Source organism: Hoplias malabaricus, chromosome 16, assembly GCF_029633855.1.
Source record: "Hoplias malabaricus isolate fHopMal1 chromosome 16, fHopMal1.hap1, whole genome shotgun sequence".
Taxonomy (NCBI): Eukaryota; Metazoa; Chordata; class Actinopteri; order Characiformes; family Erythrinidae; genus Hoplias; species Hoplias malabaricus.
Window position 1 is genome coordinate 8661333 of NC_089815.1, and position 27927 is coordinate 8689259.

Genomic DNA, 27927 nt, shown 5'->3' on the forward strand with positions numbered 1-27927 from the left:
AAGATTAGTTAATTCAAGTCAAAAACCCAAAAATACTGGTTTTCCACACAAAACAAATGGGAGAAAGACCAGGATGACAGAGAGACTCTAGAAGCTGATGAGATAGATACATAAATAGATCCCTGAAGAAAACTGTTTAATACAAGAAACTGGTAACAGGGTTTAACACTACAGCTGAATTCCTGGCCAACTTAGCAAAGAACATTTATGGTACTGTCTTGGCATACTAGGTCCCTGTGTCCGAGAAAATTCACACTGAAATGCCACTCTAAATATAGAATCAATCGAAGTATCCAAGCCCCCAAAACTAGTCTAAACTTTGCTACAGGGCAAGACATGCAGAGGGAGGAAAACTGGTCCAAAGTTCACTTTGAGAGCAAGTTTGAATTAGTTGGGTCAGATGGGAATCATTATGTTCTGTGTCAAACTGGGGAAAGACTGAACCTAAAGCTTGTGAAGAAATCAGTGAAGTTTGGAGAAGGATGCATCATGGTTTGGGGATGTTGTTTCAGCAGGGGTTTGGCCTTTTAAACAGCTACATGGCAAGATGAATGGTAATGTTTCTTGAACTTCCTTTCAGCAACACACGGTTCTTTCCCTATGAAACATCTCCCAAACTGTCAGCAATTTTTATCCAAGACAATGCCCCTTGTTACACTGTTAAATGGGTAAAGCACTTCCTTGATGCTATTAACACTGAAATAATAAGTCTTGATCTGAACCCAATCAAGATCCCTTGAATGGTTAAGAAACCCACTGTAGTTACCTGTATGTGGAAAAGAGTGAAACCTGAGCAGCATTAGATATAGGTGATGTCTGTGCTGCAGATGTGCAGAAGACATTAAAAAGCAAGGACCTCTACACTACCTACAAATATTTGAAATAGCTATAACCATGGGAAATTTAATTTGCAAAAATGTATCTTGCACCTGGATTCTTAGAAGTTAGTTTTCCCCAGGAAAGTCCCTATACAAACAAAGGTACATTATTCAAATAATCAGCATTTGTTTCTAATTTAATTTTCACTAGTGGACACAGGTGGCTCCACACTTGGCTCAACACTCAATACACTTGCAAGACTTTCATGCAACACGGCTGCAAAGCAAAAAATCTGCGTGAAGTTCCTCCAAGTGTGCATTCATACATATTTGCCAGGGTTTGCCAGGGGTTGTAAGAAAAATCATCTCTTTTTTTCCAACACATACAGGCAGGTTTCTATCATGCACCACCTATGGGCCTAAATACTACCTGCTGGAATACCTTGCCTGTAATGTTTTTCAGAACCCAGGCCACAGTGCTGTCAACCAACAATGCAGGAAAAAACATTTACCAGCACACCATCAACTAGATCAAATAACGTAAAGCCATCCCTCGAGATAGGGCCTTAAATCGTCTAGTGAATCCATTACTCCAATTAGTCTCCAGAATGCAGAGAAAAACATGCAGACAACCAAGGCAAGGAGTGTGAGGGTGCTGGGACGGTTTGTACTATCATCAAAAACAAAAATGTATCATAAGTTTTATACATATTTTTAATTATAGCAATCAAAACATTACCATTCCATACCATTCTTGCCTACATTAAAAAATTAATAAATGCTGAAATTAAAAACAGAGCACAAAGTTTTGTTCATGATATATAACACCGGCATTTCTTTTTTGTTTTATTTAAAAATAAATAATAGAAGATCTACCACCAAAGAACAAAGAAAACCAAGAACATTGTGTTGGTCTTAAGAATTACAATTACTTATTTATTCAATGTAACTGATTAAAGTAAAACATGTGAAGGTTAATGTGGTTGTGTGCAGCTATATGGAGTTTTATAAACACACTAACGCCACAAAGAAACACAATCATGTGAAATAAGATAAATTCGGTAGTCCTCCTCTCTCTGAGAGATATAATAGGAGTGTAAATGTTGCCGAATTCAGAGCCGTCCTGCTGAGCTTTTGAACTCACCAACACAGCGCTGAATCTCTGGGCAACGCATGTGTCGCGCCAAACACAACCCCAGAAACACACAATCTGAGCGTATTCCCGTCTTATTTTCTATTATTCAGCCACAGTTTGCACAAAATAACCCACTGCTCTTTGGTTCCAGATTTTTTCTGGTTCGCGAACCAGTTTATGTCGGTGGAATGCGCTGAACCGTTCCAAATTTAGTTCACAAACTGGAATGTGAAATATGGCTGAACTAACAACAGACGGTGTAGTAGCACCACCTTAAGTTCTCTCTGTGAAATGTGGCTGAACTAACAGTTCCTACTCGCGCATGCGCATTTCAACATTAGGAGTCAGTCAGTCAGTAAGCAAAAATGTCTCTTCTAGGCCGGCCTGGTAGGCAGTCCAGCAAAAATGACAAAAAAAAAAAAAAAAAAACAACGGGATGGTAAAAATTGCTTTAAGGACAATATAAATTCTGTGTTAAATTATTTGGGATGTTTACAGGACAGGTTGGTGAATTCCTATGTTGGTCAATCATGAAGATTAAAATGTCACGTTCCTCAGATTTTACTTTTATTTTAATGCAAAATATTGAGAGCATATTCTAAAAATGAGCAAACACTGTTCACAGTGTATGGTGGCTCTCATGCAAAAAAATAATGTGCTCATATACAATCCTCAGTTATATAAATACACCTGATGGCTGATAATGTTAAGGCTTTACAAGAAATGAAATGGAGACTTAATAGTAGTATGAGCAAAAGGACATTGAATTAAAAGCAGTTGCATATTTAAGTTTATATTTAAAGTCTGTCGATCTGAATGATCTGTAGGAGTAATTGCTGAAATCTGTTTGGTCATGTTCTGTATGTTGCTACTGATCTGTTGGTTTATCTTCCCTATGAACCTGCAATGCACTTAATGGTGCAACTTTGAGAATCATTCATTTTCTTGTTTTCAGAATATAAATAAAAACCCTCATTGGACATAGCCATTAATTACATATCAACCTTGTATTGTGAAGGAAAATATTATTTAATTTGACCATTACGTGTGCTAGAATATGGCAGTGCGTTACAAGATAAATATTTATGGACAAAAGGTTACATTCCATGTTATTTTATTAGTCACTAGCAACCATTAAATTGTTGCCAAAAACATCAATTTGGGATTGAAAAACAGTTATCAGTTCTGTATGAGAAACTATTATGGTGTATGCGCAAGGCGCTTTCACACTGCTTAAAGTCATGCATCTGTCACAAATATGGAGACAGGTCAGATGAGCTAGCGTGAGCAGATCAGAAGCAATAGCCGGACAAGTCTGGCCCAGGCCCAGCTGAACAACAGCTGCATCCAGCAGTGCTAAAGACCGGGAGATGCAGCGTCCGCTGGCCTGGCTGGCTGGAACTGGAGAGTTTGGGGAGCAGATTAATAGATGGTCAGAGGTTAAGGAAACATAATCTGATCTAACTCTGGCCGCCTTTAAGCTGGTTCACTCTGCTTTGCTGGCACTTTTATCGCTGGGCTGCTGAGAGGGGCCCCTTGCTCTCAGCGCTCCCAATATTTGGAGAGAGAATTAAGGATGAGGCACGGCCTGGCTAGCCCCCCGATATCAGGCTCCAATCCAGAATCTTCCACTTGAGTGAACAGAGTCAGACAATGTTTGCATAGTACATAGACTCCACAGACAACTCGTAGGTGCCAGGCACTCACCACCTGACCTTGGAAGTATAATGCTGAATCAAAAAATATGAAAAGGAGCTACACTCTCCATTGATTGCAATTAACTCGTCTTAGAAAGCTTGAATAAACTGGCCTGTGGCAATAACTGCAAGGCTATTGCATGAGTAACTCTTCATGTTTGAAAGAAGCTATAGATCAGAACGCTCCTTGTTCCTGAGTGTTACTGTAAACGTGGCTTTAAAATGGTATGCGGCAGAAGGATTCTACATGCATATTCAGCTGGTATAAAGAACTCTGCACTGAATAATACACACTCATGGCCAGCAGGCCTAACGATTCCCCAAGCACCAGGGCAAAGGATCCCACTGGCCTGATAAAAGGGCTCGCTTTCTGCAGCAAATGCACACATTTTCCAGACGTGGACCCACAGTTCACTTTAATTGGCCTTTTCTACAGCGCTGGACCTTAATTACTTTGTTCCTGGATTAAAGGCCTCAGACTGTTCAGACAAGGCCAGGGTCCTAACCTTTACCAGACTGCTCTCTCTCTCTCTCTCTTCTCCTCTCTCATACACACACCCTCACATTCTCAGAAAGAGTGAGTATTAAGCTGTGTGTTTCAGAAGGAGGAAAAAAAGCAACCAAGGGAGAGAAGAGAGGGGAAAAAATAAAAGCCTCAGTTCCAGCACACGTTCCTTGCGGTGGACCACTAACCTTTCCTTTCGAGGTGCTCGTCTTAAAAGGTCACTAAAAGATACGTAGCTGATGCAGTCGTGAGGCATCTGGAATATTTTTCTATTTATGTGCATATTCCCCCCTGTGCCAGCAACAATAACAATGTCAAAGTACAGAGTAGTCCATTTGCAGGGCTCTGCTGTTTCTTATTAGGAACGTGGGCCTTTAACTGCTGCCTCTCAGGCAACTTCTGAAAGATTAGAAGCACAAGGCAAACAAAAGTCAATTTATCCATCGTCCAATGACTGCTTACACCAGGAAACCTTGACAAGGAGGTCTATTCAGAACACTGTTATAATCCTTGTTGCCTTGAAGGACTTAATACAGAAGAGGATCCCGAGCATATCTGAAAAAGTGAAAGACCATAGACTATTCCGTGAGATGAATATGTTCACAGGTCAATATTCCCTGTAAAAAATGTGTATTCAATTCTCCAACAGCAACCTAGGCACATCACCCAGGGCTAGAGCATGAGAACCCAAGTACTCATAGGTGTTTAATGTGCTATTCAATATGTCCCCTAACATGTGACCACTGAAATATTCTGAACATTTACAAGCAACAGTTTGGTAAATTTAGCAAAAAATGTTTAACAGTAACAGGTAAACTGTGACAACTTTGCATTGGTGAGGAGGTTGGTATGATATCTTACATTTACAAAATACAAGTGCAACTTGAGGATCTTTAAAAAGAAAACATCTGGAAATTTGGATATTTTGAGAAAAAAAATACATATAAAATGTACATGTTGGTGTTTTTAACCTTTGTTGTTTTTTTCCCCCGCTTTACCCTCATTCAACCTCTAATCTACTAATTTCTTCGTATGAGTAATTATTTGGCAAAAATAAGAGATTACAAAGCATGAACAGGAATGTTGAACGATATGATTAGTACAGATGTACAAGAAAATGAACAAAGCATTGGAAATATCATGGAAAAAAATAAAGGCCTATATCAACAAATGGGGGAAAAATGGTCAGTGACAATACCAAAAATGTCCAAAAATAACCATAAATTGATGAGACTGATGAGGCCTTGGTTACATTAAAATTCCTGCAAGAATGTCTAGCAAGTACTATTTGTGCCACAGTGTGACAACAATGTAAAGTTTTCTTTGCTAGTTCACATGTATGTTATGTATATGAAAAAGGTAAAAAAAAATATGTTAAAGTCCGAAGAGACCAAGTTTGAATCTTTTTGTCTAGAAACCCAAAAAGTTGACAGCACATGTGCATAAAATGACTGCACATCACCTGAAGAACACTATACCCAAGGTTCTAAATGGAGGTAGAAACATGAGCTGTGTACAGAAGTCACCCTCACACTTTTTGTAAGGAACAATAATAATGGCCAGTAATAATTGACAGAAAAGTGCAAGTCAAGATGTGCTCAGCTGATTGGGTTCTTACATCCAATTGCTGTAATAAAATTAGTAAGTCCAGCAACATTAGTGTATTAGTCCAATCATTCATCCATTGTCTGTAAGCGTTTATCCAGTTCAGGGTCATGGCGGGTTTGGGACCGACCTGGAATCACTGAGCGCAAGGCGGGAACACACCCTGGGGGAGGCGCCAGTCCTTTGCAGGGTGACACACACTCACACTTCCATTCAAACTCACACACCTATGGACATTTTTGAGTTGCCAATCCACCTATCAACGTGTGTTTTTGGAATGTGAGAGGAAACCGCAGCACCCGGAGGAAACCCACATCGACACAGGGAAAACACTATTCTTCTATTTATTTTATGTTTTTTAAAATCAGAGGTTAAAATTTCATATTAAGAATTATAAAATAACAAATACTGAGTATTGTCAAAGTGAGTTTTATATACAAGATAAAAATGTTATACCCTGACTTGACAGTGACAGACACAGCCAATCATAATCATTAATGAGGTTTTACATGACACTGATCAAAATATTACATTTCCAGAGATAAAAATCAATTTATTTTGCTTATCCCCCAAAGTATTTAAAAAATCTCTGATGTATCTGTACATGTGTGTGTGTGTGTGTCCTTCAGAGCAGTGTTCTGGTGCTCCTCCAGTGGCCAGCGCTGAGTGATAGACTAATCGATGTGTGGCCTAATCAGGCAGCTTAACTCTAATACCCTGGACAGGTTCACATCATTATCATATCAGGCACCACACATTTTGAAGTGACAAGGAAAAAAGGCTCAAAGATTAAAGTCAATCTTATGGAAGGGGTCTCCACAGGTTTTAAGACCCCATACAGGAGATGCTTTATCTGATGCATGGCTCAAACCAGAGTTGGAGAGAAAAACACATGCAGCATCCTGCCATGAACTGCTCCCAGTCAGCAGGACCGTGAGTAAATCAGGAGCTGGGAGGCAGATGGTCTCCGCTAAATGTGAGGGCTTTTTATGTACCCCAGCCCCAAAAAACCACCTCCGTAGCCACAGTCTAGCCCACTCTCCCATTAGTGGGCCTCTGGTAAGGTTAAGAGTTTGCTGGATTCAGGAATACAAGTCTAAGGGTTGCACAGGGAGAGCTTATAAATCATCTATAAACGCCTTTACACAAACTGTTTACAGGCAGTAAATGGCGCATTAAACAGGAACCAGGTTTGCTTTTGGGTTTAGCAGGGCTGGTTCAAGTTAGATAGTGCCTGTTGACTTTGCAAAACCATTCCTCTCCTTCACAAACACAAACATGAACGTTTCTCTCGCCGTCTCGCTCGTACACAACCTCACGACTGCATGTTGGACAAGCAGAGCTGTTAAATTCACAGACGCTGTGGGGCAATGTTGACTTGCTCCATGTGAATGCGCTCCTTAATGCCAAGGACAACCTACCACCAATTAAACACGGGCTCTAAAAAGCCCCACAGTTTTAAACTCAACAGGCAAATAGGATGAGCTTGACATTAGCCAAGTCTTCCATCATGGAATTGGTTCTGTGCTGTGTCAAAGTGCCAAATATGCAAAAATATGTGTCTGCATGGCAAAAGTGCAGGCCTGTATTAAGAGAACTGATTTGGTTTTGTAATTAGCGTTGTCTGTATAAGGTCAACCTTATTCAATTCGTGTGGAGATTAAATCACTGCAAGGTCTTTAGAGTCAGCAGCAGAAAGAGAGGGAACAGAGAGAGAGAGAGAGAGAGATTCATGAACTCTGGTCTTGTTTGAACAATCTGGTACAAAAACAGCCATTTAAGTTTTTTCCCTGTCAAGTGTCTTAGTTCATAATTTACTATTTCTCAATTGCTGTCAGTTTACTTTATAATGTAGACTTCAGACTAATGGGAAACTCTTGTGGATACTAGTCTCTCCAAACACAATGTTTTGATATCTAAATTGCCTCTCTCATTATCCCGAGAGAAGCCCAAGGTCTACATACAAAGAGTGTGAAATTAGTATTTTCAGGATCAAACTGTGACAGAACTACAGTACATCACTATAAAGACTGTTGGCAATTACGATTAAAAAAGATGAACATAATGAAGCACAGCTTGGGATTGACTAAATAACCAAAGTTACTTTTTTCCACAGACTGAATTTGTTAAACAGCTGAGTGGCTAATAGATAATTAGAAGGCAAATAAGGTTTTGATCAGGTGTGTTGTAACCCATACCTGGCCCGGAAGAAATCAATACTAACAAAGGATATATGTTGTGTTAAAACCTTTTGAGGTAGTAGCTTCCTGTTTAAAAGCGCATTTGAGAGTGATTATCTCCAGGTTAATGGCAATAACCACTCAATTGTGCTTACAGCTTACAACTTAAAACAGAAATCTTGACCGGCCTGGCCCAGGCCCATGGTCATCAATACAAACACGTAGTCAACAGTTTCCTCTTCTAATCGACGTGTCAATCAATGGCAGGGGTGAGCGAGGCTTTTAGAGAGCCCCCGAGGTGGCAGTTTAGAGCACGCTCGGTTTAACATGCCACTAGCAGAGCAGGAGTAAACAGAGAGGGATATAGACTTAAGCATTGACTCAGTGATCAATGCCATTGATCAGTTGGCTCTGGCACTTTCAGCAGCCTCGCAGAGTGCTAAGACTCCCTGCTTCCCACTCAGGTGACTCTCGAGTGCACACACTAGAACCACCCCCACACACACACACATATATATGCAGCTCACACACCGTCCTCTAGGAGGAGACAAAGAGGAGGGCTTCAATAAAATATAAGATCTGTAATGAGACTCCACTATATTATTATCTTGATGTTTGCCTATAAAAAAATATAACTGAAAATCAAAACATGCAAATCATCCCTATAGAAAATTTCAGATTGTTTTGTGTGCTATTAAAATTCTGACCAAAATAAGGTAATCAGATACTAGAGCTGGATGAATATATATTTCTCATATCTATAAATACCAGAACATACTCATACAATTTTAGCAAATGTATTGCTTACAATATGCTAATGACTAGTCTTTTTTGTATCACCACCGTCTATGTAATTTGTTGTATTTAATATACTGTGTAAATATAAAAACATTCAAAATATGTAGGTAATGCATAAATCAAAATGGAAAAAAAAATTAAACTGTTTGTTTTGGTTATTTGACAACAGCATTTATAGTCATTTAACTAAAACATTTCAAATATTCCATTTAAATATCAAATATAAATTGATAAAAATATATAACCCTCTAAAGCTGACAAGCAATTAAATGAATGTCTTACACCTATAAGAAAACTTTGAAATCTTCCCAATCTAAATGTACAAAGTAACAAACAACCAACAGCCCCAGTTAGAATGGGCAAATTCATTTGGGGTCACTGTAAGAATCCAGAACAAACTGCAGACCACGTCCTTCAAGTGTTCACTGTTCCTGATCCAGCTGGACATTAATGAGGGGGCTATATACATCTCTGTCATATAAGACTCACATAGTTACTATGGCCTCCCTGTTTGTGAGGCTGCTGGTGATAACATGCATCATCTCATTAGTCACACGCCACCCCTGATCAGCCATGGCACCTCCACTCACAGACTGCAGCTAAGTGGCTAATTCAGCTCTGCCACACACTCTTCTGCACACCTATTTGGGCAAAGGATTATAATTTAGTAGGGATGGACATGTAGAATTTACTACCATTCTGTAGGCCCGAGGTGAAAACGAAAAGGAATGCGCGAGCCAAAATAAAGATATTCACACTGGAAGTGGGTCTGCGGCAGGGAAACGCAGAGTGGATGTGACAGCTCTCGTCTCGTCTGCAGACAACACTGAAGGCTGGTTTTGATGTAGGCCTCATGCAAAGCACAGCCCACCAGCAGGGTGGGGAAGAGTCAGTGCTCAGCCTAGCAGCTTCAGTCAGGTAGAGATCACATGGAATTTGCTCTGTAAGATGGCGCAACAAGAATTTGTTTGTGTGAAGAAGCACTTTGACAATGCAAATTCACCATTCTTTTAGATTTGTTATCTGCGGAAAACCAGCACAAGCCATTTCATATTTTGTCTCATTACTCGCTGTAAACTGCCCCATCAGTAATGGTCTGAATGGCAGGGATGGGTGTATATTTACCAAACCATAAATGCCCTAAATCACTACTTTTAATTCACATAACTCACTAAAGTATTTACCATCCTCTTGGTGGCTCTAGTATAACATTTTGAAGACTACAACAAATCACTGGAAAGCTAGTACAGCCAGTTTACATTATGTAATATTAGAACCCCCCCCCCCATATCCCCACACATTCGATATATCCCTTTGTTCGACTGGTTCACTGGTGCCTCTTATAACAAAAAAATATTTAGTACATTATATATTCGATTTACTTTTCAGTTTCAGATGATGACGTGTATTAGAACTGTACTGATCAGACTGTGTTTGCATCATTTTATAAGACATGTCTGGTTACAAATACCCCTTTTGCCTGTTACAATGAACCCTGTGCCTAAACAGTATGTTCAGAAATGTATAATGTCCTTCTTAGAAGCATTATATTTGTTTCAGGTATAAAATCTTAAAATTATTTTTGCAAAAACCAAGATAAAGTCAGGTTGTGCTCCTGTCTTTCTTACTAAAAAGAGCAGTTCTAACTGGTGATGAATAGCTTAGGGCTCTCCCGCACATCAGTGGAGAAGCCTTCACTGTAGCTTTTCGTAGCTTTCTCAGGTATGCCGAGAGTGTGTTATCTTGCAACACTACAGAACCTTCATATAATCCTGCCTTACAGTCATGAGCGAACTCCACAAAACAAGTCTGCGAGGCAGAAGAGTGATAGTGAAAAACTAATCATGACAAATAAGGAGGGAAACAGCTCCAATAAATATGTCATAATCCAGACAACTTCTCCTTCTTTCCTCTATCACTTTCCAGTACTCCCTTTTCCCCCACTACTGACTCACTCTCTTTTCAGGGATCCACCCATCCTAATTCATAACTGATTTTTTTTTTCCTTTCACCTTTCTTACAGCGTCAATTTCAGAAGGTATGAAAAAGCAATATTCCGGCAATAAAGCTTGATTTACACCTCACACTAGTCTCTCCTTCTTCCTTTTTTTATTTGATCATTTAGTGGGGATCGTATAACTGTATATCAGACACAAATGAAATCAGGTCCCGTGCACATTAAGGCCGTGTCTAGCTGCAGCTAACATCGCCGCGGCCTGCTGCCTGGACTCTCCGGCAAGCCAAGGGCAGAGTCCCGTTCATTTTCAGGCCCATTTCCTCCTATGATTAGGCGATCAATCAATCCCAGCCTTCAATCTCATCAGGCAGACGGGATTATCTCCCCATCTCCCCCTCTCACTCCCTCTCTTGCTTGCTCTCTCTCTCTCACTCGCACACTTGCACAGAGAAGCACATTAACATCAGATCAAATATCACAGCGCTCACGCTGGCTGCAATGCCAAACAGACCACAGACATCTCATCATCTTCCCCCTTTTCTAATACCCCCACAGCTACCCTGACACACACACACACACACACCCAGCACTCATAAATGTGAAGGCTATTCCTAACATCACAGAGACTGACAAAGAGCAAGGCCTCAAATAAAACCGTTTTATTAAGTTTTTCTTTCACATTTAGCCAAGTTTATAAGCATCTTTCCTGTGTAAAATAGTGTCCCTACATACTAATACATAATACCTTAATCTAATCTACCAAACACTTACATAACGTACTTAATGATCATTGAAGTAATCTCTGACTTTTGCACAGTGATGAGCAAAACAATATTAATTCCTTTCTACAAATACAGATGAACAGATCATATGTTCCAGCTCACGGCACGGCTAAATCACTCTAGATTTGTAATATACTGGCCATCAATGTTTTTCTAAACTGCACACACGGCTATTTTTAACAGTACTTACTGTGCAAATGACTGGCCACCACAAACACATGATCTGCTCAAAGGCACCGACTGGCTTAAACCATTCGCTTGTTTTAAGCTGCTACTAAAGAAACGCTTGATCTACCTCCACTAAGCGATCCCAGCCTACGTGTTGCCCTGCACTCTATCAGAAATCCCACAACTTGGCCCTAGATTCCCACAATGCACCAGGGACACAACTATTTATCAGTAGAGTCTATATAAAGCCTTCTGAATGTCTGAGAGGGTAAGAGAATACAGCCTATAAAACGAAAGACCACTCAGGTCCAGCTCTGCTGAGGAGGGGGCCATTCCACAATGAGCGGCTCTCACCCTTGTATACACAACCTTAATGGCAAGTAAGCTGCCACTTGTAAACAGCAGAATGCCATTAACTGTGACCAGGAGGGTTATGATGGCATACGTCTACGGCAGGACAGAGATGCCACAGAGGGGCATGAGAAGGGCATGTTGGGAGATGAGCAGACATCCGTAGGTCTTCAATCTGTAACCAGGGAGAAGGATGACGGCAGTGCATCGAGACGTGCAGAAATCACCACGGCCTGAACACTGTCATTCAAATTGTTAATACTGTCAATTGTCTAATTAGTGTCTGCTGTTTTTTCTTCTATTTAAAAAAGGATAAATACCACATTTCTGATTCTGGTTTGTTTGTGATGAAGTCATACACATGCTGTTTGCCTTAGCCACCTTAAATTTTAAGCCTCCTGTTTATACAGCCTATGCCCAGACAATAAAGATTTTCTAATATATAACTTGGAAAAGAACTTGGAAAAGCACCTGAAGTTACTTTCTTCTTCATCTCCTTGTAAACTGCAGTACATGCAAAAATATTCTTTATGTTATTTTCATACCAAACAACTCAATTCAAAGGCTTCTGTGGAGTATGACTGAGGCAACACTGCCAAGTGCGCTGCAGATCAAAAAGGATCTTCTAACACTCAGGGAAAAAGCAGTTACAATCTGAAACTCTGCCTCTAAGCAGCACTCCTTAAAGCACGGAGAGGACATTTATTATTTCCCGCAGCCATAAGACGCAGCAGATGAGGCCCTTTTCCCACTAAAACTTTTATCAGCTTTCATCAAACCAGGAGCTAAAGGGGCACATCAGCCCCTATCCTCCAACAGCCAGGTCTGAAACAGAAGCAGGACCTGTCAGCCTACCCTCTACTTTCATCATTCATCAGCACCGGGATGAATATGAAAAATAGCACATCTTTAAATGTCGAGGAGAAAAAGAATGAATTAGTAATACATTTACATAGGCCAAAAGCATGCAGAGGTAAGGAAATTACTCCCCCGTGTCATAACAAATATTCCACCCCACTCTTGCTGATGAACACTGGCTAAAAGGGAACATCACCTAGTGATGTACAGATATTCAATAAAGGGCCACTTAATGGGCACACTCGGGGGGGAGAAAAAGTAACCCAAAAAGCTTTTTGATGTAAAGACACTAATTCTGTTAACAACATTGATCAAACTGTCATGCTTTCAATATGGTACAATGCCTTTTAGCACCATCCACGGTGCTAATAAAGTTATAAAATGTCCAAAACACTAGCTTTCATTCCCCTGTCCTTGTCAGGTCCAATTTCTCTGGACTAGCAGTGGCAACACTGCAAAGCCCATTGACTTGTATCTCCATTATGGCATCAATGTCAGTGCAATGGAATTTACCCATGCATATGCAAAGCTCTGAATGGTGTGTTACATGACGCATCAAGGCTAACAGAGTATTTAAAGGGAAAGTCCATGATTTTTGGGATAACTGTTTGTTTACGTTGAGAAGATCCACGTCCTTCAAAGTGGAATGGTATGTTTGAGGGGAAACGTTTTTTGCAGCTAAAGTTAAACTTATCTGTAGGTTTTTAGTCACTGTATTAATTACTTTCGCTTAGCTGCCTCCCAAATTTGGTTGAATTCTGAAACAGCAAAAATACTGTTTACTGACACCTGTGATTCGTAATGACTCAAGACATATAAACAGACTGGTATGCTAGCATATCATAAGGAAACATCCTCTAAATTCAATAAAAAGACACATTTCATCTTTTTACGTTCTGATAACAAATGATCAATAAGCCACTTGAAGAGATACATTAGAAATGTACTTAACCAAGGTGTTGTAATATTTACCTGTGTCCACTGTAAACCTCTTCAGGATTGAGCTGATTTCTGAAGGACGGATGAATGGTAAATCAGCATTCAGTATTTCCTCCAAAGCTTCAAGTGGTATCTTATCAGACCATGAAAACCGCCATGAATAGCCAACGTCTCCATCCTAAGAACAGTTACCTGTAGATGAAAAATAAACAAAGAACTAACAAACTCTTTTTCTAAGGCCATGTTTGTGACTCACATTTATGCTTGACAATATATCGTCTATGCAAGTTTCTCTAAAAAGCAACTTGATAAAGATATGAAAGTCATAACCCTGATCCATCAACACAACTCAGCATTACTTCATATACCAAAACAAAAATGTAAATATAGTCTAACAACATATTCCAATAAAGTTAGCAAAAAAGAACAATAGCCAAAGCTGACAGCCAAAGTCTTTCCAATCTCTACTAGGCCTTTACACTGCCCACACGATAAATGGTTTTAATAACACATCAAATTCCCCAAGTGTATTAGGCTCTTGTTTTTCACGTGTCATCATTTCTAATTACGTGCTGCAAAAACCTACGAAGGGCCCGGCGCTTCAGATCACAATGGCTGGCTATGTTCTCAGCAACAGCAGTAATTAATCAGAGAACCAGGCAATGCTTTCATGCTGAAGAAGAGAACATAAAAGCAATTTTACTCAAAGCCTTTTTAGAAGCTCTTGATATCAAACACAGCAAAACCTGCACATTGTTAATGAAATGAAGAGAGGATATGTCTTCCAGATTGCACATGTATAAAACTTGTAGTGCAGGCCATGTAAGTGAAACCACTTCAAACATACAGGACTACCGAGGTGTAAGATATTTGTTCACTGTTTTTAACTGGTTTGATAAGCAAAAGAATCAAAGAAGCAGTCTGAATAAAGGAACTAAGCCTACAGCACAAGATTACAGCAACAGAAAATTTGCAGGATTCATTTGAGATTAAACAAAACAATACTTCAAATCAGTCTGGGATTTTCTTGGGAGCGGCAAGATCTCTACAGCAGGATAAAGAGAAGGCAACTTCAGAGGACGACGATATAATCCACATATGTTGTCTGAAAGTGTTTGTAGTGACAAGGGTATTAAGCCAGGTTCATCCCCCACAGTACAGACGAGTAACATTTTACTGCTTTCTCCACTGGACCTGACTCATGAAATAAAGGCATAGAGGTCAAGGGCCTTGAAGTTTCTAAAGCATTGGGGAAAACCTATGAGCAGGAACACAAAGATCTAGCTAAAATTTCAAGCAAGACAGCTTTATACTGTCCTTCACAGGGCAACACAGACACACACACACATTCACTCACACACTCACACCTATGGACACTTTTGAGTCGCCAATCCACCTACCAACGTGTGTTTTTGGACTGTGGGAGGAAAACCACGCGGACACGGGGAGAACACACCAACTCCTCACAGACAGTCACTCGGAGCGGGAATCGAACCCACAACCTACAGGTCCCTGGAGCTGTGTGACTGCGACACTACCTGCTGCGCCACTAGTTCTAATTCTAGTTCTTCCAAAGAAGATACAATAATCATAAACCTATGGAATCAATCCCATTAACTTGACTGTTTACAAGATAATTATTATCCAACAATGTCACTGTCCAATTAAAATAGAAAAATGAGTCCGTAAATATACACACATGGACGACGAAGTAAGATTTTTTTTTTTTTTAACAAGCATGTTTTTATTGGTACTGTGCATCATGCAACTACATTTTTCCTACGTATTTAAACCATCTGTGGCAGTGAACACACACATGCACACAGAACTGCAGGCAGCCATCCCCAGCGTCCGGGCAGAAGTTGTGTTAGGTGTTAGGTGCCCTGCTCAAGCTGTGGATATTGAGCTTGGAGACAGTTCTGTTCCTTAACCAACATCCCCCACCCTCCTCCTCCATTTCCTGCCGGTTGTGGACATCTAACTAGCAACCTTCCAGTCCCAAGCCCGCTTCTTTAAGCAATAGGCCACAATGGCACACCAATTTCCTTCCAGTTTCCTGTTTAACACGTCTGAGAATTTGCTGATGACAATCTCAAAAAAACTGACATGGGACATTGAAATGTCATGATTTGAAAAGGATTCCTACTGAACATCTATTATATCAGGTAAGATATGTACAGCCTTGTGCAGTCAAGTACAATGACCCAAGCAATTATTAAAGCATTTCTAACATTTCTATATTAGTAATGCATGATTTCCAGCTGGCGTAATGGGTTTTAGGTCACTACAAAACAAACACACTTCACTCATGAAAACAGGTGTTCAGCGATGAAGGTGACACAAAAAAAAACAACAGCAGCTGTCTAACAGCAATATAATTACTTTTCAAGACATTGACAATAAATGTATTTTCCTGGTAACACATACTTTAAAACATTATATTCTTTCAAGATTTATGCATAACTAAATGCTTAGTTACTAAGATTGTTTTAATGTGAAATACTACATCCTATAGATATTTTATTTCATTCATTCATTCATTGTCTGTAACCGCTTTTCCAGTTCAGGGTCGTGGTGGGTCTGGAGCCTACCACTGAATCACTGATTGCAAGGTGGGAACAAACCCTGGAGGGGGTGCCGGTCCTTCACAGGGTGACACACACTCACACATACAGACACTTTTGAGTCGCCAATCCACCTACCAACATGTGTTTTTGGACCATGGAAGGAAAACGGAGCACCCGGAGGAAACCCACACAGACACGGGGAGAACACACCAAACTCCTCACAGTCACCTGGAGCGGGACTTGAACCCACAACCACCAGGTCCCTGGAGCTGTGTGACTGCGACACTACCTGCTGCACCACCTTGCCGTAAAAAATGTCTGGCACACTGCTTTAGGATCTTTTCCTGGAAAAGTTTTAGTTTCATAACATTTAAACACATTTATAATGCAGAGGTACAGGCAGTGTGGGAAAAAAATAACTTAAAACACGATTTTACTATTACATACATCTTCTCTAAAACACAGATGTGTGGAGACAGTAAATAAAAGGACTATACGTGTGGCATTGCTATATGTGTGAGATGACCGCCGCCTGTGATGTCATGATGTTCATTCATTCGTCTGTAACCGCTTATCCAGTTCAGGGTCACGGTGGGTCCGGAGCCTACCCGGAATCATTGGGCACAAGGCAGGAACATACCCTGGAGGGGGCGCTAGTCCTTCACAGGGTGACACACACTCACACATTCACTCACACCTATGGACACCTTTGAGTCGCCAATCCACCTACCAACGTGTGTTTTTGGACTGTGGGGGGGGGGGACGGAGCACCCGGAGGAAACCCACGCGGACACGGGGAGAACACACCAAACTCCTCACAGTCACCCGGAGATGTCATGACGTTGTGTTTACATGAAGTTGGTACCTTGAAAAGTGAATATCTGTGACTGGTCTGAGGAATTTGGGGACCAATCACGACATTCCTAACGTCTCAATCTCATAACTCTCAACTGCCACTCGCTTGTAAGATTATTAACTTGTTTTTCATTGGAAGGTTTCTATGCTGATGGATGTAGCATCTTCCCGTGAAATTCATAGGGGACTTGAACAGGTGTTTATGACCTGATACTTCTGTTGTTCACTTCAGTCATGGGTCATTGTGTCACTTTAAAAGATAAATAAAAAACAATTGAAAGTAACTTCAGACTTACTCTACCCACCTGCGCTCTTCAGAATTTACGGTGCAGCGTCTGGCTTCATCTCTCGTTTGTGGTCTGTAAGATATATATCGTAATTAGAAAATGAGCCCTAAGAGTGAGAGGACCTGTAACGTTAGTATCAGTGTAAAGGGCAAGTTGTTTAACAGCTGTTTGAAATTGACTCAAAATCGGTGCAGCGAGCTTGCTGGCTAATAATGCCACCGGGCAAACAAGCTGACTAGCAATGACTAAGTGGTCATGTGGCTCAACAAGCGCTAACTTAGCTCGCTACCTGTGTACACTGAATAGCAACGCGGCGCCATTTCAGCCGCTCCCGGGGCTCAGCTGCTGCAGCCTCCTCTCATTCGGGGTGGTTTCTACTCCACACTTTGGTGTTTTATTTTACTTCCATTCATTACTCGCTACAAACTCGTCTCAAACACAATCTCAGTGCTGCGCTTTTTCCAACCACCCGCCCCAATCTCTCCTTTTCCCGCCTCGATCTTGACGGACAGTAATAAGATCCAATAGCATTACAGAAAAGCTTGCAGAGCTTTACCGAGGACCAATCACAGACCGTAATTGTGTCAAGGTGGGCGTTACTTCGAGCAGAGCGAGCTGCGCTGATTTCTATGGGAACAGAGCAAACAGATGGAAAAGGCGTTTGAATAGCAGTTAGAGAGCGTTGCCTTGGAAACCTGGAGGCGCCATTGCGGGCGATACTGTTTTATTTTGACAGAGCTATTTAATCTGTGTCTTATATTCAATTCACTTCTTCTGAAATGTAAAAACGTTCTAATTAAAAACACCGTCCTCATAACCTGATAGAAAATGACGCCCAACATATGTGTATAAAGCTTGGTACATTAGCTGTAAACTTTCCTATTCGCAATATACACCCGTGTGAACATTTTCTCTACAGGGACGCTGGGTTTAAAGAACCCTCCAGTGAAAATCATGTTTCTTGTTGACATGTCATGGGTTAAACCAAGGAGTCAAAGCCATGGCTAAGCACTTCTGTTTGAAACTGCATTGTTCCAAAATAATAATAATAATAATAATAATAAAATCAAACTCAAACGGGCTGATTCAGATGCAGGGCATTTGAGCTGCAGGCAAGAGATTTTTTTATCTGATTTTTTATGAGCTTGTAAATGAAAGCAGATAAGTAACATTACTTCTAGAAAACTATAGTAACTGCTTCAAATAATCAGTGTACAAAATGGATTTCTCAAACTGAAAGCTAAAGCTAAACATACCTAATAACGTTCAAATTGGCTTCATTGGCTAAAAGGGGAAACACTTGTCTCTAGGTATAAACTGGCCTTTTGGGCTGAATAAAGTTATAATCACTATTTTCGTTATTATTTTTCTCACCAAACAAGGTAAGACTTTCAATAACATTAGTACAGCTTTGCTTATTAGCCTGTAGATCTGTAGCTAGAATAGCAGTCACAATTTGTTGATACTATGGGATGGCTGTTTGTTATTTGCATACATTTGAGAGAACGGTGGGCCCAGATCCTACACTAGGACAATATCCTATATCCAGTTGACATACTAATGTGTTTTTAGGCTGTGGATGGAGCACCCAGAGGAAATCCATGCAGACATGGGAGAAACACACTCAGCTCCTTACAGACAGCGATCTGAAGTGAAGATCAGACCAGGTCCCTGGAATTATGTGGCAGCGACAATACCCGTTCAGCAACTGTACTGCCAGCGACATGACATCTGTGTGTCTGTGTGCTACACTTACCAGTGACTCTTAATTGCATTGTGACCCCATTCCATTTTTTTTTTTTTTAGAATATCCACTTCCACTTCAAACATCTCCAGTGAATGAGTGATAAAACGAATTGTAAAGTCAAAGGATATTAATATAATATTTTCTGAGCTCAAATATATTAATTGTTATGTATTTTATATACATTATCATAGCTGCCCAAGAGCAATATTAATAAAGAAACTCAAAAACTCAAAAGCAAAATTTACTATCAAATACTGAAACATGGAATTTTGATAATGTAAAAAATTAAGATAATGGTATGACTGACCACTGGTTACATCAGACATACAGGCCTCTGGCTTGTTGTATACGAGCATGAGGCATGGAGGCAAGAGTTCAGTATGAGTGTAAGATGGGATTACAACTTCCAGAAACAGGTTAGGTCATCTTGCTGGAATTTGCAGTCATGAAGCTCTCAGCAGAGGATGGATGTGAGGGGGGGAAAAAAATCAAATTTCAGGTGAGTTTTATTCACTAAGGCAATGGAAGGAATGGCACTGCAAAAAATATTAATAAGCTAGCAAAATGTTACAATAGTATCCATATAATTATGTAATTATTCACAGAATTACTAATAAGATTTTGGAAGACCTTTCGACTAAAAGGACAGAGATTCAGAACACCCATAATTAAGGGACCATGTTACAGGAATTATCTCCAAAATAATTTTCACCTCTGGCTGCATTATAAATACAGCATTATAGTAATTAAAATAATAATGATAAGTTGTATTTATAGCAAGTTTTATGCATTACATGTGGCTCAAGTGCTTCACAGGACAAAGACAACAATGCAAAAAACAGCAAAAAAAAGTAAATCCTGAAATCATTTAAAAGAGAGGGCATAATAACTTGTTGATGTGAAAAAAAACACACACATATATATATGTCCATCTACCAATGTGTGTTTTTGGATCATGGGAGGAAACCTACGTGAACACAAGGAGAACACACCAAACCCCTCACAGTCAGTCACCCAGGGCAGGGCTTGAACCCTCAACTCAGGACATAGAAAAACATATTTTCTAAAACATATCACAACTTTTAAAATCTTGAAAAACATACATTATCAAAGATCAATAAGATTTTTTTAAATCACTTGAGTTATTGTGTATGTTTTTTTAATGAAAACTCCAATATATCAATACAAAATAATAAAGGCCTCAACTGTGAAACTAGGCAACATTTTGGCAGGTTTTTAAAAAGTATAAAAATAAATGAATTGCTTTGTTTAATGCAGCTGAAATTTTAAAACAGAAATTAGCTGTCATTTTTGATTAACAAACTTTAACAACATTTACTTGTTTAAGGTCTGATGGCGTGAACATTAACTGTGTTCACCGTTTAAAATATAAAATGTATTTCTTCAGGACCTGAAACTTGACCTGTGACACGTTCAGCATTAAATATCACTGTAGGCCAGTTTTTTACAGTAATATATTCAAGTTAACAATAATATTTGAATGGGATACTCCAAATAAATAAATAAATATGACACTGGTAAGCTAACATAAGCAATTTATGGAAGTAAAATTCAGCTACAAATCAGATCATGCATTTTTTTCATTTTCATTGTGAAATGACTTATGAGTTCTTAGTCCAGGTGTTTGTCAGATGATGGATTTGATATGGAGTCAAAAATGTATACTTAAGTTGATAAGCATAAAGCTTTTGCTTATTTTACCTCTGGCAATAAACACAAGCCCAACATTCATATTTCTGTAAACTGAGATTATTAGTTAATATGCCTCAATGTTTTCTACTGATGACATTTAATTTCAATGCTATATTGATTTTCATACAATTCTGTCCTCTCACTATTGTTGATTCTTTTTTTTTTCTCCTTTGTGCCTTTCATGTTTTTTGGCAGATTTCAAACATTTTCTGAGTCGAGACTCTAGCCCTGCTGCTTATTGCACCATACACACACACACACACACAGCACCTTGTTACACACCACCAAACAAAATAAGCTTTGAATTTATGTGTTAAAACAACTGCTTTTTTACTTTTATACACTCGAGTATGTTTAACTGTTGCTATTTTCACTCAAGGATATTTTTGTCTTCCACTTTTAATTAAGATTTTTACAACATGCTCATACTTCAACTTCAGTATAATTTCACTATCCTTTTCCATCCCTGCTTTTCTACTCATTAAAAAGACACTAATAACAGCAATTTAGCCCACAGAGCTCCGATGGGAGATATGCTTTTAAATGAGCTTATTTTGACCTCTCAAATTGCCCTTATATGCTAATCAAATTGATCAAGTTTTTCAGTGGTGCTCTCGTCAGAGACTCCAGGCCATTTTAAGAGGGCTCTTAGTAGCCTGATAAACATGCAGATGTCAAAAGTATTTTCTCCTGGCTGTACAGTGGTAGCACTGTAGTCCTAGACTTCTCCTACACTTCAGAAGCTTCTGTCTTGCTTGGGTCCGACTACCAAAGTCAAGGAGAGTCAGTAAAATGCACTGATGGCCAGTGTATGACCTGAAAGGTAAAACTGAATCAAGCTCAATGTCCTGAGGAGTCAGAATCCAGGTTTATATTAATGTGTATTGCAATTTTCAGTTTGCTCCAAGCCAAAGTGCTATGAGTGTGTGCTGGGAAGGCAGGCCTTGAATGCCATATGGCTGCTATATTATCAGATTATGGACTAGAAAGAAAAGATTTGCTTCTAGCACCAGTTTATTAGGAAGATATTTGTTTCCTGGCCTAAATCTTCTATCAGTTTGAATGATGAATAAAACATTCTGAGGCTGATTATTAACAGATTAGAAATCTTATAATGTGCTGTGAAGAGCTCTGAGACTTATTTCATTCTGTAAAACTGACTTGTGCGATAGAAGCCGGGCGAATGATTACAATCTGCTTCACCATGGCTCTGTGAATGCTATACAAATGCTATACAGTTTTTTACAGTGTTCATTGATAAAAATTTTACAGAATTTCTATGTTGCAAATTTGGACTCGAAGAGCAAAATAATTAAATCATTCATTGACTGTGATAAAACAATTCTACGTGTACTGGTGTTGAAATATCTGGCTACTATTGTGTGTTTGTCCTCTTTATAGAGTGATTTATTGAGTTCAGAGCTGGGTAGTAATAAGTACGTCTGTAGTTAACCCCTTCATTACCACTGACATAATCCTTTCATATGAAGGTGGTAAGTAAAATATTCATTAAGTAAAAAAATTAGTTATTCAAGAGTATCACAGAGTAAAGGATTCTGCTCCTTAGCTGTACATATTTAGTCACTAATAACATTTTTATGTTTAATTTCACTCTGTTTTGATGGAGACAGAATCTGTATGGCTTCATGTCTAATCATAGGTGGCTTATTCTCCATCTGTCAAAAAAGCAGTTGCAGAATTTTCTCTGTATTCTTTCTCAGTCACTGTTATTCCAAAATCTAAATTGTACTTGGATAGTATTTTTTACCTTTCCTGGGGACATAATTGTACCCAAACGACAGCAGTTTCACTACCTTTCTTACCCACCTCAGTTTGACTACTTCTCTAATCAAATCCCAATCGGCAAAAACAGCACTGACGAGAGCCAACTAGAGCTAAGGGTGAGGGACACTTGGGAATATCCTCAGCTGGCAGTAGACACTGACATGTGCTCATATCCAGTACATCCAAAAAGCACAATGGAGAGACAGAGCTGGACTGGTAGTGTAAGTTAGCTGTAGATAGAGTGTATCTTTCTAGGCTGGGAGCTGTCTCTGCTAAGAACAAGTCTCTAGGCTTCATCTCCTCAGGAAATGCATCAGTCTGTGCATATCCTCTGTAATCATAGCTTTCTTAATTCCTTTAAATACCCCTTCCAGTGAGAGGTTTTAACTTGTTAACATGTCTCTGTGCTGTTGTTTATATACTAGAACACATATCATGAGGTAATTAAGCAGGCAACATCATGACTGGGCATTTCCACTGTGAAACACAGTGCACCAATGAGATTCTCAACCGGGCAGATTCAGATAGCCAGGGTGTGTTATACCATAAATATAAGGAACCAATCCTGTCAACGTCCAGGGCAGGGAGTTTGAGCTGTCAGCAAGCAGAAGAAGGGTAAGAGGACATAAGACAGGGACTAATTGCAAAGTGTAGATTTAAATGAGTTTTTTTTTTTTAAATATAACATTAGTATTTTGTGTTGATGTACAGAGATGGGTTTAAGAGGTTTAATTCATGTCTTGAAGGACATAAAATAATGTTGTATGTGCTATATTTTTATTGAATGTAGCTGGTTGTGACATCAGAAACATAATGACATTTAGATTGTCATACGAAAACAAAATGTTGGTTATGAAACAATGGTTATGAAACAAAATGTTAAACCATTCATTCATTCATCCATTATCTGTAAGCGCTTATCCAGTTCAGGGTCGCGGTGGGTCCAGAGCATATCTGGAATCATTGGGCGCAAGGCGGGAAAACACCCTGGAGGGTGCCATTCCTTCACAGGGCAACACACACACTCACACCTACAGACACTTTTGAGTCGCCAATCCACCTACCAGCGTGTGTTTTTGGACCGTGGGAGGAAACCAGAGCACCCGGAGGAAACCCATGTGGACACAGGGAGAACATACCAAACTCCTCACAGACAGTCACCAGGAGCGGGAAATGAACCCACAACCTCCAGGTCCCTGGAGCTCTGTGACTGCGACACAAGCTTGCATCCAAAATTTAATCCAAAAATCACAGTATACAAGACTCTGATTTTTATAACAATAAGTTATAACATAAGTCTTAAATGTAGAATACAACTGCTAAGCTGTCTACACTACAAACCTGGTTCTCTATGAGGTACAGTAAAGGTCAAGTAATGTTGTGTTAAATATCTTCACACACTTCCCACAAGGAACAATAACTCACCCTTTTAAGATAAACCCAGCCCAAGACATTACAGTTTCCACCAAGGCCATAACTAGGGTTCTTGTGAGATCCATTCTGCAGAAAAGTGACTTACCTCACATAGTTAATAAATTACATTTAGCTGGAGTTGGATTTCTTCTCCAGGCTTCCTCTGGACAGAGACATGATGTTGGGTCTGGAGCCTTCATGGAATCATTGGGCGCTAGGCAGGGACACACCCTGGAGGCGGCGCCAGTCCTTCACAGGGCGACACACGCTCACACATTAACTCACACTTTCACACTTATTAAAGGTGTTATTTCTGCAGACAGTAGCGGAGCCTGAGCAGTAAATTAGAAAAGACATTGTTAACATTGGTCTTAAAGGCACAGCAAATATAAACCCAGCATGTTTAAGTTTAAATGGTTAAGAAACGCTGGTAATGGTTATATAAATATAATAACAAACCTTATAAGTGAGCACAAGATAAATACACAACGGGTAAACTAATTAACATACAAAGGGCAAAGAGAACACAGTGTCTCTACAGATAGAGTTGCTTCCATACAGCTCCAGGGTCGTGGGGTTGTGGATTCCCAGCCTGGGAAGCTCCCAGTGTCTGCGTGTGTCTCTCCGGTTTCTGTTGTGGAGATGTCCTGTGATGGACTTGCACCCTGGTGTGCACCAAGGTGTGATCAGGCCCTAACCCGAACAGGACTATATGGTTACATAAAATGAATGAATTAATCACTGAATTATTAAATGTAGAAATTACAGAAATGGTTACAATAGCTGTTCATTATTCTTTGAGGGGAATATGAATATGAGGAGGAATATATGTTCCTAACATTGTGTCCATTTCAAATCCATTTTGGACTGTTTCCTTTGGTTCATTTAACATGAACTCCTGACACTAAACAGGAGCGAGCATTTTCAAATCAGGGAAAAAAACTAAATAATAATACAAAAAAATAATCTAAAATAAATAAATAATAAATATGTAGGTACAGGATTTTGCTCTCAGTAAATGTATGCTTTCATATGTAAAACAGTGCCGGACATATGGAAAAACAACAACAACAATTTGCTGAGATTTGGCCTGGGGAAACCGTGGAAAAATCTCCAGGAGGACGCATTTATTCAGCTATGAAACCATCACTTCATTCATATTTCAGTGAATGGCCTTTATATCGCAAGCAAGCCCAGAGTAATCAGTGTGTTTCTATTACTGAAGCACTTTTAGATTGTGTCACTCAGGTAATCAGTGACCTGTAACTGATCACATGTTGAAAGTAATGCTCCCAGCTCCGCAAGACAATCATCCTGCCCTTCATCCATCTATTCCACCCATCCAGCTGCTGTGAATATATAATGCAAGGTAAGAATGTGTACCATTGAAAACAAACCATCAAAACACTTTTAGTGCCTAAACCCTTACGTTTTCCGTAAATGCTCCTCTTCAAGTTATATCTGTGAATGAGCAATGCTGAGGTTAAAAAAGCCTTGAATATAATTTAAACGTTTTATAACAATTAAAGTTTGTTTTTTTCAACAAAACCATATTTACAAGCTGTAAACAGAGAGCCTTCTAGGTCCCCAGAGAAAACCTTCTAAAATCTGGGAACTAAGAAGATAAAATGTTTTTCCATTTATTCAAGAAGGAATCCCCCCTCGTGAGAACTTGTGAGAATCTTGCTCAAACCACTCAAAGATGCTACTTCTACAGAGGAAGCAATATAAAGCTAAGAAGATTACATAAGCCCTATTCATTCATGAAGTTTGAATCATAAGTGCTGAACAAAGTACAAGTGTGAAAGGGACACATTGTAATCAGGTCAATCAGATGTTATGTGTGAAGAGTAAAGCATCCTGATTCATCCTCTTAAGCAAAAAAAAAAACACAAAAAATGCTGACATACACTGCATCATGGTCCATATTTCTCATCATCTGTTCAGTCATTAGCTACTTTAGCAGACCACGTAACTGAAGTTTGCAAAAGAACAGGGCTATTTCAGTCTGAAAACAATGGCAGCCCAGTAAACATTTAGCCGTTGATTCAACATTGAAATAACGTAATGACTACCGTCTAATCAACGTACTCTTAAGGTTGAAAATGAAAGTTGAAAAGACGTCCAAACACAGACATTGAAAAGACGACTGTTAGACGTATTTTGGACATCCATTGACGTTATTAATTGGTCCTGAAATAAATTACTTGTATAAAACGCGTTTTGGACGTCCACTGACGTTATCGATTGGTCACCACTTAACTAACTTATTAAGATGGATTTTGGACGTCCATTGACGTTTAAAATATGTCCTTGACGGACAGACTACTTTTAGACCTATTTTGAACGTCCAGGGACGTTCCTTGTTTACTGGGAGTGCAAAAGTGATGTATATAGACGCCTCATTTGAATGTTTTCTCAGCAGGAATTAAGAAATCTGATCACAAACAGCCATTCAAGACTCATTCAACACCAGGTAAAGACAGCTATGAATTTGGCCAGTCCCTCGTTATCGGATCACCCAATATGACCCATTTTATGCCAGGTGTGAACACGGCCATAGTGTGAGTTTGTTTTCTTTAAGGCTCAGATTCGTGGATCAAATTAATCCTTTTAATCCCTTTGATATCTAATCCAGCATTTTCTATGAATATCAGCCCCAGACCTGTATCCCTAGATGTGTTGTTTAGTTTTAATACTTCAGCAAGTAGCTCTTAAGCACACAGAGTAAAAGATAGATCTTCAATTCTAAAACAATCTTGAGATTACTGCAGACCTAACGCTAATGTCACATGCACAGCCCCCTGTCGTAGGTTAGCGCTGAAGGTGAAATGAAGTCATCGGTTTAATCAGAAGCCTCCGTGCAAACAAACGCCGTCCCGAGGCCTGCTAAGATTTATCTGGACAATGAAAGTGCACGGCCACCCAGGCACAGTGACTCACAAGCAAAGCAAGACTTGGCAATGTCTTTGTTACAAACGGAGATTATTAAAAAGATGTCCCTCGGCAACTCATTATACCATCAGCTTGGGCCATTCCCCCCCTCTAGCCCTTTAATTAAATCGGAATTATTTGAAAAAATAAAGAAAAATCAGCGGCTATGTGACTGCCAGCTAGTCCGTCATTATGCCAGCAGGCAGGTGCCTTATCTCAGTCATTTGTCCGCCTCTTCCCCCTCCCCCAACTACTCCCAGCTTATGCCCTCCTTGACTTCTGGGCCTTTCTCTTCTCTCTCTCTCCCTCCCTCTGTCCCCCCTCCCTACTTTTTTGTCGCCTGGTTTAGCATTTAGCATTGTCAAGACGAGCTGGAGAATGGCGGTTTCACGGTCACGTGCCACTTCAGTTCCGACACGACTCAGTCCTCCTCAAGTGTTGAGAAACCTTTTCCTGAGAAACTTTCCTGAAAGAAATGAATAAAACTCACAGTTCATCATCTCTCTTACAATCAGGAAAACTGATGAGATACCCCTCCACACCCCCGCATTGTAGCTCAACAATAGCAGTCAGGACATGTCCATTACTTGACTGATGTTATGCTTCTTTCGGCGTAATAATATCTAATTCCCCGCAAATGTAAGGAAACAATGGAAGTGACTGATTGCGACGTGAGCAGGGGACAATAACACGGACGAGGGTAGAAAACACAATTACAGCGTGAGTAAAGCTGTGTCTGTCAGCACTAATTATGTGTTCTGTTAATGGCGCTGTTTAGAAAAATAGCCTGTAGCCTACAGAAACCATCGCGGACAGAGAAGTTAAGCAGGATA

General features: G+C 39.7%; 1 protein-coding gene across 6 annotated transcripts in view; it reads right to left on the bottom strand.

Moving 5' to 3' along the window:
- LOC136672315 (polyamine-modulated factor 1-binding protein 1) overlaps positions 1-17966 on the bottom strand; it is a 188224-nt gene extending 170258 nt beyond the window's left edge. For 5 of the 6 annotated variants that reach the window (XM_066648311.1, XM_066648313.1, XM_066648312.1 and 2 more), the window contains exons 1-3: positions 17792-17966; positions 17521-17574; positions 13827-13985 (exon numbers count right to left, since the gene is read on the bottom strand). The gene's annotated coding sequence lies outside the window, so the exon portion shown is untranslated. Of the gene's footprint in view, positions 1-13826; positions 13986-17511; positions 17575-17791 lie in introns of all 6 variants that reach the window. The other variant, XM_066648310.1, reaches the window with a different exon arrangement.
- Positions 17967-27927: the final 9961 nt, after the last annotated feature.